Consider the following 14,073-nt stretch of genomic DNA (forward strand, 5'->3'; position numbering starts at 1 on the left):
ATTTATAAAAGTGTATTCTGAACTTTTAAGGGAAAAGAGATTGAAGATGGTGAAGGAGATTCCACGAAACCAAGCAGGCAGCATTCTCATCAGGCCTAGGGACAGATGATGTGAAAATAAGGATGGGAGAGGTAGCTGGATTTGAGAGATATTCAGAGTATAGAATCAGCAGGGCTTGGTGCCAAATGTAGTGGGATAAGGAAAAAGGAGGTATTAAATAACTCCTGGAATTCTGGAAAGAACAACCAGGTGGGTTAGGTGCTCTTTACAGAGATGGGCAACAATGGAGGAAGAACAGATTTGGGGAAGATATTTGAGAGGTACGTGTTAGATGTGTGGAAGGTTAGAGCTTGTGAGCTAGTTCAGTGGAGATGTCACGTGGGTTGTTGTGTATGTGTAAGCTTAGAGTTCAGGAGTGAGGACCACACAGAGAAATAAATGTGGGTGCCATCGGCCTTCAAATGTATTTAAAAACCATGGGCCAGGGGCTTCCCCAGTGGCACAGTGGTTAAGAATCTGCCTGCCAATGCAGGGGACAGAGGTTCGAGCCCTGGTCCGGGAAGATCCCACATGCCGCAGAGCAACTAAGCCCGTGTTCCACAACTAATGAGCCTGAGCTCTAGAGCCCGTGAGCCACAACTACTGAGCCCATGTGCCACAACTACTGAAGCCCGTGCACCTAGAGCCTGTGCTCTGCAACAAGAGACGCCACGGCAATGAGAGGCCCACATACCACAACGAAGAGTAGCCCCTGCTCGCCACAACTAAAGAAAGCCCACGCGGCAACAAAGACCAACACAGCCAAAAATAAATAAATAAATAAATAAATTTATTAAAACAAACAAACAAAAAAACAACCATGGGCCAGATGAGGTCATCTCCACTAGACGGTATAGGATGAAAAGCAAAGATGCCTCAGGGAAGACCAGGAGTCTGCAAAAAGGACTGAGATGGAGGCTTGCAAGTTCAGAGAACACCCAGGGGAGAGCGGCAATGGAGAAGCCTGGGAGGAGATCGTGTAAGGGAGGAGGATGTGGCCAGAACTGCTACAAATCCATTTACTTTTCTTCCTAGACACACACCTGGACCACATGTCCCAGCCTGCCTTGCAGTTTGCATGGCCATGTGATGGAGATCCAGCTAAATAATGCACCCCCCCCCCCGAAAGATATCCATGTCCTAGTTACCTAGAACCTGTGATAGGCTACCTTACGTAGCAAAGGGACTCTGCAGGTGTGATTAAGTTAAAGATATTGAAAGAGGGGGATTACTCCGAATTATCTGAGTGGGTCCAATGCAATCACAAGGGTCCTTAAAGAGACATGCAAGAGGGTGGCATTTAGAGAAGGTGATGTGACCATAGAAGCAGAGAAAGAAAATAAAAGAAGCTATGCTGATGGCTTAGAAAATGGAGGAAGGGGCCACTGGCCAAGGAGAGTGGCAGCCTCCAGAAGCTGGAAAAGGAGATGGATTCTCTAGACAGCTTCAGGAAGGGGTGCATCCAGGACCAACACTTTGATTTCAGCCCAGTGAAACCCAGTTTGCACTTCTGACCTCGAGAACTGTAAGATCATGAATTTGTGTTTCTTGAAGCCACTAAGTTTGCTGTAATCTGCTAATGCAACAATAGGAAACTAACAGAGAGCAATGAATTTGTTTTAAAGCCATGTTTATTTGGGGTGTGCTAGACACAATTGATTAGACTTGTGGACAACTTAAGATGATTAAATACCTGCAACAAGGTACTGCAACAGGATGTGAATATAATTTTCTTCCATTGTCTGTGTTTTGGCTAAGGTCCCAAAGCAGTGAATACCAGATGCCCCATTGCTCCATATATATCCTCAAAGTAAAGAATTAGATCATCCATTCATAGTTGTGAAAGTGGAGGACAAAATAAGGTTCTGCAGCATTAAGACATGCTCCATCTCCAGATTATGTAAGATTAGGCTGAGAATTCAGTAGTGGGTGGAGAATGCCAGTGGGGAGGGCTTCCTCAGAGGCAGTCAATGGGCCGGGCATTCCCCATCCTTCCTCTCTTGAAGCCCAGGAAGCAGACTCCTTATTCTGCCTGACCACAGGCTCTCTGGAGTTTGGGGGTCGCAGGGACTGGTGTCTGCAGTGCCATTATCAGGGTGATGCACAGACTCAGTGCCAGAGGTGGACCAACCATGGAGCTTAAGAAGCTTAGGTCTTAGGCCTGTCCACTGCATGACCCCCTTCCAAGGCCTGTAGGAAACTTTATATTCATAAAGTATATTCTTCTTAAACAGGATTACCCAAACTACCTAAGCTACAGGGCACAAAATCTATATCCACTCTGGTCTATGTGCAGTGGAGTAGCAGAAGCCTGAGGTGGATGGAGAGCTGGAGGTGGCCAGGTCCAGGCCAGGAGTCCTCAGCTGGAGGCTGGTACCGGTGAGCAAACTACACTACTGCCCCCATGAGAGAAGGAGCCAGCACGTGGGCATAGGCGGGATACCAATGCCTGGCTACAACTGCACGGGCCGGGCTCTCTCTCCTCTCTGCTCATCCCCCTTCCCTGCCAGAGCCTGATGAGAGGGGGGCATGGGGACATAGGAAGGAACAGCTTCTGAGAGGGCAGGGGGCAGATGGAGGCAGGAAGAGAGAAGAAATTGATCATGTTCTTTTTTCCCAGTCAAATTAAGGCTCTCTTAGACGTAGTTCATCCCATCTACTGGGATCCACTGAAAAGGTGGGGCGAGTTTAAATGAACTGCCCAAAGTAAATAACAAGAATGGTGGTAGATTTACATTAAACTTAGTGAGTTTCTTTTCTAATTTGAAAAGAGATATGCACCCCAATGTTCACAGTGCCACCGTTTACAGTAGCCAAGACATGGAAGCAACCTAAAGGATAGATGATAGATGATAGATGATAGATCTGTCCTCTCCCATCAACAGGTGAATGGATAAAGAAGATATGGTACATATATACAATGGAATATTACCCAGCCATAAAAAAGAATGAAATAATGCCATTTGCAGCAACATGGATGGACTTAGAGATGATCATACTAAGTGAAGTATGTCAGACAAAGACAAATATCATTTAATATCACTTACATGTAGAATTGAAATACATGAGGCAAATGAACTTATTTACAAAACAGAAATAGACTCACAGACATAGAAAACAAACTATGGTTACTAAAGGGGAAAGTGGGGTGTATAAATTAGGAGTTCGGGATTAACAGATACACACTAATATATATAAAAGAGATAAACAACAAGGTAAGGTCCTACTGTAGAGCATAGGGAACTACATTTAATATCTTACAATAACCTATAATGGAAAAGAATCTGAACAAGAATATACATACACATACATATATATGTATGTATGTGTATGTATACATACATATATATATAACTGTATATATATGTATAAGTGAATCACCCTGCTGTACACCTGAAACTAACATGACATCGTAAATCAAATATACTTCCAAGAAAAAAAAAAAAGCTTAGTGAGTTTTCTAGTTCCTGATTCAATCCTTTTCCTCTGCCTTTTGTCTCTGGGGTATTTTCGGAGGTTCTGATTTAAAATGTTACAGTAAAGCCACCTGGCAGAGCAGAGGCAGGAAGGAAACATTCAGCTTGGACACCGCTCGTGAGGATTTTCCCCAACTTGGAGGACCAGTCCCACCACAGCTCTAACTACTCACTTCTTGTTTAGAAACTGCCATGTGCATCGATTTCCACTTTTGCAGAATTGATTTTTGCTTCTGTTCCCATTTGTGTCTTTGTTTTTGGACAGATATCATATGATTAGTGTCTGCGAATTGTCTCCGAGAGGTTAGGGGACCTCATGAAGGAGGACCTTATTTGTCAATACAAAAATCAACACGCGAATGTGTGTCATAGCTGAGTTTAACCTCACCCGTTTTGTTTCCGACCCCAGCTTGACACACAGTGATTTAGAAAAGAAAGAACTCAAGGAGCTACAATTTTGAGTCTTGAGGACACTGCACTCAGGTTGTTTAAGAGTCTGGCCAGAAGTCTTCACGTCCTTCCAGTCATCTCTTGGTGAAGAATTTTCCAGCACAGTAGAAAGATTAATAAATTCCTGGTAGGCAATTTCCTTGCTAAAATGACAGCTCTACATTCAGTCGTTTAATTTATTTCTATAGAGGATTTACCACCTTTCTATCACCATCTTAGATATTCCCCAAGTAAAAATCTCTTAATTTTCAAAATGGCAACATGCTAAAGCGAGTATAAAAGTATTTCTTGCTCTTCTTGCTGCAAAGCTTAAAGATCAAACTTTTGAATTTTGATCATGTTGTGTTTTTTTCCTTGACAGTATTTCAAAATATCTTTCTAGTTCTTGCTGCAATCCAGTATTGATTTTTAAATATCCAGCAGGTGAGGGTGATGAGGGATGTGAAGCATGAAATGTGACTTCAGTTTGCAGGAGTCAGGACCACTGGCTCATCTAGGTATAGAGGTCAGCCTCCTGGAAGCAGCGAAAGACAACACGGAGTGCTGTGTCCACTCTCTCATCCACTGTAGTTTGGACATTTGAGGAAATCCGCAGGCACCCCCTTCCCTGTCCATAATTACTTATTGATTTCTTGTTTTGTGAGTGCAGTGGTGGCAAGGGCCAATGAAATGAATCCCATGGCAGTAAGAAAAGAGAGTCCTGCGCGATTCAGGCCGTGAAGGGCATGACTCCACTCCCATCAAAACTCATTACTCACTGGCTGAATGGTACCCGCAGCCTGAGAGTCTATCTTTAAAGATTAGTTTTATGCTTTGTTTCTCTCATCCAAATGGCAATAGTGAATACAATATTGCTATCCGTAGAAACACCACCTTTTTCTGTTTCAAGCACAGGTGGTTGGGCATTCTTTGAGACAAGCTCATTGTGCAAGGTCCCAACATTTCACGTGGTGGGTAGGGCGATAGGGTGCCCTACAGGAACACAACTGTAGAAACACGGGGACACGACTATTAGTGGGGGTAAAATGAGTCTGGTTTCGAACCCTGGTGATTGTCAAGAGGTTGGATTCTGACCTTTGATTTGTCTTTGATTTGATCCCTGCATTTATGAACAAAGGATTTTAATTCACTGATAGAGTGGTTGAGTAGATGCTGTTCTCTCTGAAGCCCTTTGAGATACGTAGAGCAAAATAATGAGCCTTAGCATTATAAGCCGAACACTGGACAAACTGTCTACTTGACAATAGGGACCACCCTGTCCCTTTCCATGATGATTGTCTACTTGACAATAGGGACCGCCCTGTCCCTTTCCATGATGATTGTCTACTTGACAATAGGGACCGCCCTGTCCCTTTCCATGATGACTTTACAGGGTCTGTTTTAAAGGCTCAGCATGTTTTCTTGGTGAGCAGCCCATGGAGAAGCAAGACAGTAGAACAGAGGTGGTGCCCCCTCAGTTAACATCACCGTCTTCTGGTACCCAGTGCTCAGAGGCGTTCTCACCGTGATGCCCTGAGGTTTCCTGCTACCTCTTCACTCCATCTCAGGACACGTCTGTGCCTCAGAGGACAGAGCAGATTCATTGTACCTGGAGCTCCACGACTTCCCGTAGATCCGTCACCCTGAGAAGGGTTCCCGTGGTATCGCACAGGATGGCCTGGGATGACTCCATGTTGCTATTGTGGCTTTTCTCAGAACCTTCTAGAGTGGTCTGGAGTTCCCAAGGGTCTTTGCTGGGGCAGAGGGGTCTTACCTGTTGAGTCCCATTGAGACTCAGAGACCAGTGCTTGTCTGAAGGTGCAGATGGGAGCCGGGGAAGGACAAAAAGCTGCTGTGCTGGGCTGGCATATTCACCCTGGGACTCTAGGAACATGTCCTACATAAGGCAGATGTCATGGGAGTTGGCAGGGGACCTCCTGGCTGGCACCTTGACCTAGGGGCTGACCACGACCAGGTAGGAATTAACCACCATCCAGTGCAACATTCAGGCATGCTGGCTGTAATTCTTTAATAAGAGGTTATTTTGCCCCAACATGAGAGCAATGTGAAGATCTTGTTTGCATTTCTGATAATTAAACATTAACACAAAACTATTTAACTAGAATTGAAAGAAGAGTTTGATTCAAAGCCTAAGAATCATATGCTAAATCTTGTTCAAGTCTGAGTTCAAGTGATAAACAAGCTTACATTTTAAGTGACTGCTATGTAAATAACATTTGAAAGCAAAATGGGCCATGCCAATTTTAAAACCAAAGCCTGTTAATGGAATTTGTGTTTAGGAAGCCCCACTATATTGGTCTTGGACCTAACGTGTCACGAAGACCAGCAGTGATCTGTACTGGCTGAGAATGAGATAAACGTCAATTTTTCTTGTCATTAATCTGATGGCTGCATTGACAACCTTCATGGACACTGGTAGCCAAGAGGGAAATTTAGAAGGTTGCAGAAACAGAGAAATCAAAGTAAGTATGAACTGCAATTTTTTAAAAATAAATTTATTTATTTTACTTATTTATTTTTGGCTGCGTTGGGTCTTCATTGCGGTGCACAGGCTTCTCATTGCGGTGGCTTGTTGTGCAGCACGGGCTCTAGGTGCACGGGCTTCATTAGTTGTGGCACGTGGGCTCAGCAGTTGTGACTCGTGGGCTCTAGAGCGCAGGCTCAGTAGTTGTGGTGCACGGGCTTAGTTGCTCCGCAGCATGTGGGATCTTCCTGGACCAGGGCTCGAACCCGTGTCCCCTGCATTGGCAGGCAGATTCTTAACCACTGTGCCACCAGGGAAGTCCCTAAACTGCAATTTTTAAAAAAGTTAAACCATCTACCTTATTTTTGCCAAAGATGTAGACATGCTTCATTTAACTTATTTCATTTACTTCATTCTTGTTTTCAAGCACATAGTCACACAGTCTTTCTGTGCCACCGGAAGTCCCTAAACTGCAATTTTTAAAAAAGTTAAACCATCTACCTTATTTTTGCCAAAGATGTAGACATGCTTCATTTAACTTATTTCATTTACTTCATTCTTGTTTTCAAGCACATAGTCACACAGTCTTTTTCAGGGAGCATTTGTTCATTTTGCATAATATACGTTTAAGGTATCCATTCAGAATTCCGTTCATTAGGAGCTGACATTAATTATGCTACAGTTGGGGGCAAGTCTCACTGCAATTTCTATGAAGAAATGACTTGTAAGTTTGTAATACACATCCTCCCCAAATTAATATCTGAACCAAGGAGGAAAATTGTTTTTTCTATAAAAGTACAAATAAATCTTATCTAGTTATTAAATATTATAGCACCGTTATGTTGCACAATTTTTAGCTCTAAGTTCATGCTCTTTATGATGCTTAAAAGTCATTCTTTAAGAGTTTGAATTGAAAATTTCTTTTTATTCAAGTATTGTTGATTTACAATGTTGTGTTCGTTTCCAGTGTACAGCAAAGTGATTCAGTTATCATTCATCTAAATTAATTTGCTCTACAATTATTTCAGATGGAATGATCTTAATTCAGTTGTGGTGAAGAGGTCGGAAAAGTGATTTTCATGGGAGGTGATATTAAAAAAATTATTCAGGGAGGCAGGTAGGGTGGAAGGTGGGGTACAGATGTTTGGAAAGGCTCCACAGGGTGGGAGAGAAGGAGGGAGAGGGAACTGGAAGCACAGAAGTTAGGTACAGCTGGTGGCGGAGTGCAGGCAGAGCAGGGATTAAATGGAGCTAGGCTGCAGCTGCACCTGAAAGGTCTCACGGGCTGCGCTAAGATGTCTGGATTTCTTCCTGCGGGCAGTGGGAGCCACTGAGAGGTGCAGTAGTAATTTAATCAGATGTGCTTTTTAGGAAGTTCACCCCGGCTGCCCTTTGGAGAACAGACAGGAGTGGAGGAAGCCAGAAGGCGCAGAGACCAATTAGGATGGGGGTTGATAATCCAGAAGACGGAAGCAGCTTCTCATGGCCATGACCGTGGAGAGAGATGGATGGAGACAGAAGACTGCGGTTTTGTGGTGGGTTCGACGCAGATGTGTGAAGGAGAGGAAAGAGCCAGTGGTGGTTCCTGAGTCCTGGCTAGGGTAACAGGTGGAGGGCTGTGACCAGAGAACGCAGGGAGAGGAGCCAGATCCAGGAACAGTGGGCTCACGTGAGGTGCTGCAGGCATCTGAGTAGGTCATCTACTGGATGGCTAGATATGTGGAGAGGCCGGGCCTGGAGAAAGAGATGCGGGAGACCACTACATGTGGCTGGTAACTGAACCCAAGGAAGGGCTCCAGACACCCAGCAAGAGGCCGTGTGTGAGATGAGAAAGACCTAAACACAGAGCCCTGAGTGACACCAACATTTAGGGAATGAACAGGAAGATGAGCCCGTAAAGGATGGAGGAGGGACAACCAGAGAGCCTGAGGCAACTTAGGGGCAATGGTGTCACGGGGAGTCGGGAGACTTTCTGAGAGTGACGCTGCTTATCACATTTACAAACTATCAACGTACAGGGTCACAGCAGGGACTCTTATCGGAGGGACACGGCATGCTGTTTCCTAAGCCAGGGCCTGACCTCACCCCTTCTCATTCCAACCCTCTGCACCACCCTCAATCCAACGAGCATGTCTTCAGCATCCTCGACCTGCCACATACACAAATTCCGCACTAAAATGGAATAAAAGCATTCCAGCTACCTCTAAAACCCTGACAACTTTCATTGTCACTACTGGGCTTCCTACAAAACCCTATGTGTGTAGTTTGGTTTACCTACACCCCACCATGCAAGAGTCTTTGCTTTGGGGCTGTGCAGACATTGCCAGTATCGTTGGCTGGCACAGCTGCTTAGGAGAAAGACCATGGGAAGGGGGCCCTGGATTAGGCATCAAGGGGCTGGAAAGAGGGAAGACGAACAAAGAAAGGGAATCGTGAAAATGTAGGTGAAGGTGAACAACGATGCCAATGATAAAATGAAATACTAGGATCCAAATGTCCAGCTGCCTATGGACAGGGAGGCAAAGAGCATTTGTCAGCTGAACGGCATGAAAACTGTTCTAGGATTCACAGCAGTTAACTCCCACTGGTATGTGACTCTCCAGCTGACAAAGCTCTTAGATGACCACTGTCCCCTTTGAGATCATCAGCGATGTGGCCAGGCTGGTGTATGGCGTTTACCTCACGGATGAGGAAAGCAAGGGACGGGAATGGGACCAATGGGGAGATGCCCGCAGTCTCCATGAAAAGATGTGAAGGTTCTCGGATGCAAGGGTTGAGGAAAGTTCCAGGCTCTGATACATAAAGCAGAAGGAAGGCAGCACAGAGGATCCATTTTAGACCATTTTTAGAGGTTATTTACTTTCCTGGAGACTCTATGTCAGGAACCTGCCCACCCACCAGGTTCAGATAGCTGGATACAAAACAACACCAGCGCAGCTCTGATCCCCGACTGTGAGGCCCGGTGAATCGTCCCTGTCCCTCTGAGTGGGCCACAGGACTGCCCAAAGTCAGATGCTGCGCCGATGGGCAGAGAGGCTCACGTAACTTGCCCAAGGTCATGCTGCTGGTAAGTGGCAGGGGTGTGCCCTTAACCTCTGGCCGTTTGATTCTAAGTCCTGTGCTCTTTGTACTTTACCGGCTAGTACAATGAGCCTTCCAGGAACTAATACACTCCCAGGCTTCATTAGTTGAAGTTCAGTGCCCAGCACCAGGGTAGTATAGTCTCATTATTCTCTTTCTTCTCCTGCAAATAAACTTGGAAGAATATATTCATTTTGGGGTGCTACATTACAAAAGGGATGCTGACAAACTTGCACGCACGTGGAAAAAAGTGATAGCAATGGTGAAGGTCGTGGAAACGTTGATATATTACAACTGAGCATGAGTTGTGTGAATGAAAAATATTGCCTGCCATGTCAGTAAGCAAAGGATGCTGCAGCCATCAAGCCATCATGTTACAGCCGCCCTGACAGTGAGCCCTGAGGGAACTCAGGATGGAGGCAAGATGCCCCCCGTCTAGCAGTCAGACGCTGCAGCTACCCCCTGACGGTGCCCCCTGAGGACACTCAGGATGGGAAAGCACAGGATACTGGCCCCAGAGAGCTGAGGTGCATATCAAAGCAATGATTTCAGTGAGCCCAGACTCTTGCATCTTCCCATACACAGAAAAGCACTAAGCTCCTTAACTTGAGATGTCTGGTTTTCTTTAATGAACAGGCATCTTTTGATATCCCGACTACCTGGTCTTTGTTGCAGAAACGCCTACGTATCCTGGCTTCCCCTCTTACTTCTTTGGAGCAGTCCCTCGGAGTGACCTGAGATGCTGTGTCCCAGGCTTAAGTCCTCAGTTTTGTACCCCGAATAAAATACAACTTTTCACTTTTAGGTTGTGCATTTTTTTTTTTTTTTCAGTCAACAGTTGTAATAATAATAAATGTTGCTATCCCTACAGCTGAGAAGGGATGGCCTTGTACAGAGTTGGTTAACTTCAAAAACAGGAAGGCTATCATAGAGAAGAGAAATTAGACTTTTTAGTATGCAGTTGGAGGGCAGATGTTGCAGATAGGGAGATTTGTGCTTAATGTAAGAAGTTCTGAAAAATCATGGTCACCCTGAAATGGAATAAAATGCCCCATCAGGTAGCGATTACAATGAATATTTAAGGTATTTTGAACAAAAGCAAATGACTACTGGAGCTGATACTGCCTTTCTCCTTTTAGTAAAATACCCCCTTTCCTCCCGCTGCCAAGCTTTAGCAAGTGTCGCGGCGGCCCACGTTTCCTGTCCTCCCCCACAGCTGGGTACCTGGCCGTGGCCGCGTGACTGAGTTCCTGCTCCTGGGTGGAGAGCAGGGGTTTGCTGCTCGCCTCAAAGAGCGTGACTTGCCCTCGCTCATCCTCTCCCTCTTCCTATGGGCCGGAATGAGGGGGTAAGAGCTAAGCTAGGGAGCTTTGTCCACACAGGCAAGGATGACACCCTAGTACAAGGCAGAGTAACAAGACGGGTCCCAGGGTTACCTGCTGACTGTGGACCACCTGCCTAACCAGCTACAGTTCCATGAGAGGGGAAAGAGAGACCTGTTTAGCTGGAGCTTCTGTATTTTTGAGTCTCTCTGTTAGAGCGGCTTAGCCTGGGTCCTAACCAAAAACGAGTTTTTGGAGATGTACATAGGATTAAGGTATTATATAAGGGTTTGTAAGAGATGATTTCTATAATAATTGTACATACACACCCCCAGCAAATTTATCTCCCTCCAAAACGAGCTGTCCCAACAGACCATACCATAGTCAAACATAATCACTCTACTACGTCAAGTGACCTCGTTTTTTTTAAAGTATCAATGTTCAAAAGAGTCAAGAACTTTTGACCTCCTGCTTTTCTTTTATCCCTTTATCAAGTCTGTTCCAAGGCTCATCTTCTTTTCCTTTAGAAAACATCCTCTGCAAAAATACAGTACAGATGATAAGGACATTTTAAAGTTCTCTCTGCGGTTATCTAATCTTAAGGATTGGTTTAAAAAAAAAATACAAAAACGTGACACATTATTTAGCTTAACAGTGATAGCACTTTTCTTCAGTTATTTCTTTTCCCTTAGGGGAGAAAATCAGAAGTCCAGGCCTCACTGAAGTGGAAGATTTGGATGATGCAAATGTTTTGGCTTACAATGTATCAGGAATCCAACATAATTTGGTCAGCACTCCCGGCCAAAAGAATATTCTGATGTACTAAATGGATTTCTAAGTAAAATAAAGTAGCTGAGCTAATGAACTGTGATTCTGGCCTCTGTGCTTGGGTCCTAGGAGGAAATAAGCCAGTGCCAGATGGACCTTTAATTCTGTCTCACAGATATGCCATTTTTATTTCAATTTCCATCTCTCTACCCATGTTTTTCCTCTTAGACATAACGCTCTTTCCTCTTACCTCCCAACTTATGCGCACTCTACAGATTCAAGATTTTGCTCTATGCTTTTCCTTCTCTTAATTTATCCAGTAAACCTGTGGTACATAACTCTGAATCTAACGTAGTTGCTGATCATTGTTCCATATTTCATTTTTATCCACAGCAGCTGCTCTACGTGTCATGTTTTCCTTGGAATTCTTCCTTTTCTAAGCCTATACTAGGTGTTTAATAAATAGATTTGAAGCATGGATAATTAAAAGACATGGATCAGGCATTTTTTAAATGATATATTAATTGTCAATGAAGAACGAAATGGAACTCTATTGTCCTGCTGATTAAAAACAATTCATAAGGATGAATGAATTTGGGTTTTCTCACCAAAGGACCTTTCAAAAAAGAAAAGCTTCTGTGCAGTTTGAGCTTTGCTATTAGTAGCACTTATACTGAGCATAAAGTCCTCATTCCATATCACGACTGCATAATATGGAAGTTATTAAGAACATCTCTTGGGACTTCCCTGGTGGCACAGTGGTTAAGAATCTGCCTGCCAATGCAGGGAACACAGGTTCGAGCCCAGGTCCGGGAAGATCCCACATGCTGCAGAGCAACTAAGCCTGTGTGCCATGACTACTGAGCCTGCGCTCTACAGCCTGCGAGCCACAACTACTGAAGCCTGGGTGCTACAACTACTGAGCCCACGTGCCGCAACTACTGAAGCCCGTGCACCTAGAGCCCGTGCTCTGCAATGAGAAGCCTGCACACCGCAATGAAGAGTAGCCCCTGCTCGCCGCAACTAGAGAAAGCCCCCGTACAGCAACCCAATGTAACCAAAAAAAAAAAAAAAAAAAAAAGAATAGCTCTTTCTCAATATTTTAAAATCCTGCGTCAATGAAAAACATCACCAGCAGCTTCTCCAGCCCGTCTTTCTTGAGTCTCCTCCCATGAACCACATTTTAAACCCTCTTTAGCTCTTGAGTTTTAGCTCCATTAAATTTCTGTCAACACATTCTTTTTTCTTTTTTTCATGGAGAGAGAAAATTACACTTTCTGAACCCTACTACCAACACAGAAAAAAACTAAGATGGAAAACTCATACTACTATTCAACAAATAACTTGTAGAGTCTCTAAAAGCCGTTTCCCTTCAACGCACAGAAGTATGAGAAGGTGCATTTCAGCAAAGAGATGTTCGGGAATCCGAGGGAAAGTGGAGTTTATTTGAGGCAGTAATATTTCATTGAACTTCTGGAGCCGCCGATTCAGAACGACCAGTTCTTTTCTAATTTATAGCTTGTTCTTCATGTCTGGTTGCCTGTTTAGCTGAAGGATCCTGTCCTGGGAGAGAATTCATTTGTCTCCTGGAAGAGTCCCAGAAGGAACCACGTAGGGATGCTGGGATGTGCATTTCAAACAGAATGGAACCCAAAACACTTTCGATGAACAGCAAGATACGTAGGAAAGGATATAATTAATCCAGAACACTCCCCTAACCCTTAATTTTGCAATGTTTCAGCCTAAACATACTTCCTCTTAAGGAACAGAAAAATCTTGAAAGAGAATTTTGAAATATATGGGCTAAACTTTCAAGTACAAAGTAACGAATGCTTACGGGAAGCAGAAAGACCTCGGGGAAATCTAGAAATAGACTAACTTAGTAGGACCAGTATTAAATATTTACTTTTTCCCACTGGCTTAGAAAATGACAAATTTTCCCTCTGGCAAGATGGGTCTTGCCCCCTCTGATGTGAGTCTCTTGCTGTGACCCCACCTCCCGATCCCAAGACAGGGAGGCTGGGGACCAACGTGGCAATGACTTTCAGCTCCCCCTCTCCCTCCATGCAGGCTGCCAGGGGCTGCAAGGAGGTACTCTGGGCAGCTGTTGATGGAAGCCCTGTTCACGTTTTCTGAAATCCTACGGAGATCGATGCCTAGGCCATTCCCCCTGCCAATCTGTCAGTCGTGTTCTCTGCCCCATTTGTTAACTCAAATCTGTCCTGGGATCTCCGATCATTTAAACGACTCACATTTGCTGGTCTGGTAACAACAAAACGACAACTTCTGGGAGATGTTGTTAAAGGACTCTCTCCCCTCCCAAGCACAAAAGAAAAGTATGCATCTTTTGTTTAGCAGCATTTGGGAATGAGGTGTAGAATTAAAATTTCTAGATGTGACCTTTATCTCTTAAGGTTTATTTTTAAACCATTTTGGGGATGAAGTCTCCTCTGAAATGTATGATATAAATTCC

At 44.4% G+C, this 14,073-nt stretch overlaps 1 protein-coding gene across 3 annotated transcripts in view; it reads right to left on the reverse strand.

Annotated features, from left to right (window-relative positions):
* Window positions 1-14,073, reverse strand: part of CTNND2 (catenin delta 2) — a 950,773-nt gene that overhangs the window by 31,378 nt on the left and 905,322 nt on the right. The gene's annotated exons all lie outside the window — the stretch shown is intronic.

Source organism: Lipotes vexillifer, unplaced genomic scaffold (assembly GCF_000442215.2).
Source record: "Lipotes vexillifer unplaced genomic scaffold, Lipotes_vexillifer_v1.1 scaffold458, whole genome shotgun sequence".
Taxonomy (NCBI): Eukaryota; Metazoa; Chordata; class Mammalia; order Artiodactyla; family Lipotidae; genus Lipotes; species Lipotes vexillifer.